The 4,287-nt window shown below is 33.2% G+C and overlaps 1 non-coding gene across 1 annotated transcript; it reads left to right on the top strand.

The window, feature by feature from the left end:
• Positions 1-262: 262 nt before the first annotated feature.
• Positions 263-422, top strand: LOC129026002 (U1 spliceosomal RNA). The gene has a single exon (XR_008497387.1). It is a non-coding gene; the product is annotated as a U1 spliceosomal RNA (small nuclear RNA).
• The last annotated feature ends 3,865 nt before the right edge of the window (positions 423-4,287 follow it).

The following is a 4,287-nucleotide window of genomic DNA, read 5'->3' as shown; positions in this document are numbered from 1 at the left end:
AGACTCACTATCAAAAATGAGCATTATCAGTGCATAAAATGTATGGTAGGTTTATTTAGCAGTCATTTCATTGTTTATCACACTGTTTTTTCTTACAATTTTGTAGAGATCTGTTTCAGAATTAAGAACATTTTTAGAAGAGAATAATCATGGATGACTGAAATTAATGTTTTAAGCAGATACTGAAAATTATTCTAAATTCTATTACATTTATATTTGCATTTTCTTTTGAAGGCTAATGGAAGTTTTAAAAAGAAAATGGATACTTCCCTGCCAGGGAAAATATCATGATCACGAAGGTGGCTTTCCCACGGAAAGGCCGATCTATTGCACTCTAGATGTGCTGACCCATGAGATTTCCCCAAATGTGGGAAACTCAGCTGCATAATTTGTGAAAGGGAAAGAATGTGTTTGTGCTTTCACATGGAAAAAAAAAGAGAGAAAAGAAAATTCAGTCATTTAGTGGATATAGAAAATGGAAAGAAAGCCATATACTGGAAAGAATTAAATATGCCTACAAAAATTGGTGTCCTCCACTACAAAACAATAAAACATCAAATGGTTATTTCTTAGAAAGATCAAATAGTGCTAGGATGACACTTGCAAATGCTTGAGGACTTTTTCTAGTTGAGGTGGCTGGGGGAAGCCCCCAAATGGCAGCAGATAAATCTGGGAAAAAGAGAAGTAATTTTTAAATGCAGAAGCCAATGTTTATGTATTAATATTGCCCTTAAAAATATTTATTTTGTGAAATGATTAGCATGAGTTTGTTTGTTCTTAAAAAGTACTTTCCTTTTGGAAGCAACTTGTGTGAAATGGCCTAAAAATTATGTAGCTAAAATAATTCAGATTTTCTCCTAAATTAAAAATCATTTGCTGGAATTGTAAAAATGTTATACATATCAGCTTTCTTGCATTTCTTAAAAGTTTATTCTAATGAAGAAAATAAAATATAAGGTATAAAGTCACTTTTATAATCAAATTGTCAATCTTTTTAAATATTTAGAATTTGGAGACAGTTGACCACGATGCTTTAGATGGGCATAACACCTCCCCAACAGAAGATGCTCCATTATATCCTCATTCAACAGGCTCTGTGTATCAACAGGTTAAATAATAATAATAATTTTCTTTTTCAAAATTCATTTTGATGGTTTACTTATATGGTCTTCAATTATTATTTTATTACATATTTTATAACACATCAGCTGTGACTGAAAATTTTAAAAAAAATTTCTAGGACAGCTTTGGCAAGACAATTGGAAGAAGAATAGTTTAAGTAGTGTCATGTTTTATTTTACCTTTGTGATATTTTCTTTGTAATTAGGTACTACCTTGTCCTAGTTCATAAAAATGTGTGATATTTCAATAAGAGCATAAAGTAATTTATTTATTCTTTCTCAAAATCCAGTGGCAGTAAAACTTAACAATTTTACCAACTTTAATACAAAATTTACTATAAAAAACGAATACTGACCAAAAATATAAATAAAATCAATTTATGAGCACTTCTAAGTTAAAACAAATATTTGTGTTAAAATATTCTGGAAACATTAGCCACAATGTGAGTAATGCAGTTTTCTTTTCTCTTTTTTTCCCTCTTTTCTCTTTTCTTCCCTTCCCTTTCTTTTCCTTTCTTTCCTTCTTTCTTTCTCTCTCTCTTTCTTTCTTTCTCCCTTTCTTCTTTTCTTTTCTTTGTTCTTTTGAAGAGTTTCATTCTTGTTGCCTGGGCTGGAGTGTAATGGTTGTGATCTTGGCTCACTGCGACTTCCACTCCCGGAGTTCAAGCGATTCTCCTGCCTCATCCTCCGAAGTAGCTGGGATTACAGGCATGCATCTGGCTAATTTTGTATTTTTGGTAGAGACAGTGTTTCACTATATTAGTCAGGGTGGTCTGGATCTCCTGAACTCACAATCCACCCGCCTCGGTCTCTCAAAGTCCTGGGATTACAGGTGGTGAGTCATTGCCCCCGGCCAGGTTAAACATTTAAAGCTTGTCTTGTGCTGTAACATTTAGCATGATTTCTAGTCAAGTTCATGTAGCCAAGGGATGGAATTACCTAAATTAAAGCAGTTGCCCAGAATAACAGCTGTATTGCTCAGAAACATTATTTTTTATCACTAGGAACAATACAAAATGGGGAAAAATGCAAAAAACAAGCAGATTTTAATTCTACACGTTCTTCCCATTTAATGTTTGATAGTTTAATTTCTTGTTGAGATAAAGATTATGGACATATTGTTAATAGAAATTCTAAAATATTAAAACCAGTATGGACAATTTTCATATGTCACAATGTGTGGAGCATAGTAGATTACATTTTTGTGCTTGGGGCACTTTTGTGGTAGAATTTATTAAGTGATGCTTCTAAAATTTGGTTTCATATAATCCTAGTGAAGTGCATATTATCAGAATCCACAGTACCTTCAAGTACCTTTGAGCCAAGATTTCTGACTTCTTTGCTAGCCAGTTACAATTTTCCTTGAAAGCAGTAAGTCTCCTAGTTTATTTCTATATTATTTTAAAGCTTTTGTTGTTAGCTGAAGATATAAGAGCCTTCTGATTTTAAATAATACATATAATTTTTTATTTGATGTAATATCTCAATGCCGATTGTTGGAAACAATAGGGCACGAAGTGTGTTGCATAGCTTGAGGAACAGCAGTTTGTTTTTTCAAATTGGTTAGAATATACTATGTTTTTATCTTTTTATAGTACATAAGCAGTAGCATCGAACACTATGAATGCAAAATGCAGTCTACATTAGCCAAGATCTGTAAATATACCATCAGGGCTACTGATATTGGTACATTGTAATCCAACTATGTTATGGACCTTCCTATATGACCTATTGTTATTTGCAGTCTACGTTTCTCTTCTGGCCTAGACTTAGATTTTCGAATTTCTGTTCCTTAGAGAATGTAAGAGAAATATGTGTAGATTAACCTTATCTCTGCATTACTGCAGCATCTCTATAAGTTTGCTAACTCAAGTGACTGCATCATGTTGTCCAGATTCTAATCACCTCCCAATCATCCTGGAGAGGATTCTTCAAATGGAAATCAACATATCCTTCTTTAATCTACCACTTAAATTATTACTATTAAGCAGATTCCAGGATGTGACTCAGCCCATTGAAAGTCCATGTGTCACATATTGGTATCTGCTTGAAAGTCCAGTTTTCTATTGTTCAAATGGCCAGAACATTGACTACTATCTACTACCCATGAATTAAAATATTTGCCTTTATAAAATAATGGTTTAATGTTTTTAATCCTTCATTTAAAAAAAACAGCATGCAGTTTAATCATTAAGCTAATTTGCTCATTCCATCTTCAATTTGTCTTTTCATTTCTGGTCTCTATGAAAGCCTGCCAACAGGACATTGTTCATCCACCTTGAAACTGCCATTCATCAACCAAGCATGTTGTTGTTAATCAGGAGCTCTTCAAAGGGCATTGCCCATCTAAGAGTGGGATCCAGTAATCCTGAGGTGGTTCCAAACTTGATGCTAGAAAATACCAGACTACTAGCTCTTGAACAGGATGAGCATCTCCTTGTAATTCCCTGGTAATATTTTACTCTATAAAGCCATCTTTTATGATATTTTGGAAGTCTTCTCTGCACTTCCTCATTAGATTATTTCCTTAACTTACCCAACACATTATAGGTGTTGCAAGTTTTATAATAATTTTTTGGTCTTCAGTCAAAGAAGCAGTCTCAACACCAAGGCAAGACAAGCTAGTAATTATATATCCAATGGTGCATATTGTTTCATGGCATCCAGGAGTGCCCTGGACCACAGTTTCCAGCTCATGCTGAAGCATGTGTGGGCTTTCTGCCATGGCCTCAGTCTGCCCAAGAACATGTTGAAAGTACTTCTAAAATCAGAATTTGGATCACAAAGACCCAATGTGTACAGAGAAAGAACATTTTACCATTCAGAAATGGCCAGATTTAGTGAAATTTCTTATTTAAGTAGACCACAGTTTATTGTTTTTTAAATTAATGAATTATAATTTTACATACTTACAAAGTAGAACTATCATTTTTATGCATGCACACAATGAGTTCTGATCAAATTTTTAAATGGCATATTGGTAATTGCTATATTAGAAACTTGAGACATTTATGATATATTTGTTTAAACAACTTTCCACATCTAAACTTCTAGTTATTTTGAAATCTATAATAAATTATTCATATCTATATTGTCCCTCCTATACAATCTAACTTTAGAACCTATTCCTTCTAGCTGTATTTTTTACCCATCAACTGACTCACTT

The sequence above is a fragment of the Pongo pygmaeus genome, chromosome Y, assembly GCF_028885625.2.
Source record: "Pongo pygmaeus isolate AG05252 chromosome Y, NHGRI_mPonPyg2-v2.0_pri, whole genome shotgun sequence".
NCBI classification, from domain to species: Eukaryota; Metazoa; Chordata; class Mammalia; order Primates; family Hominidae; genus Pongo; species Pongo pygmaeus.
The sequence above is the reverse complement of the archived record's forward strand: the minus strand, read 5'-3'. Positions and strand labels throughout refer to the sequence as shown.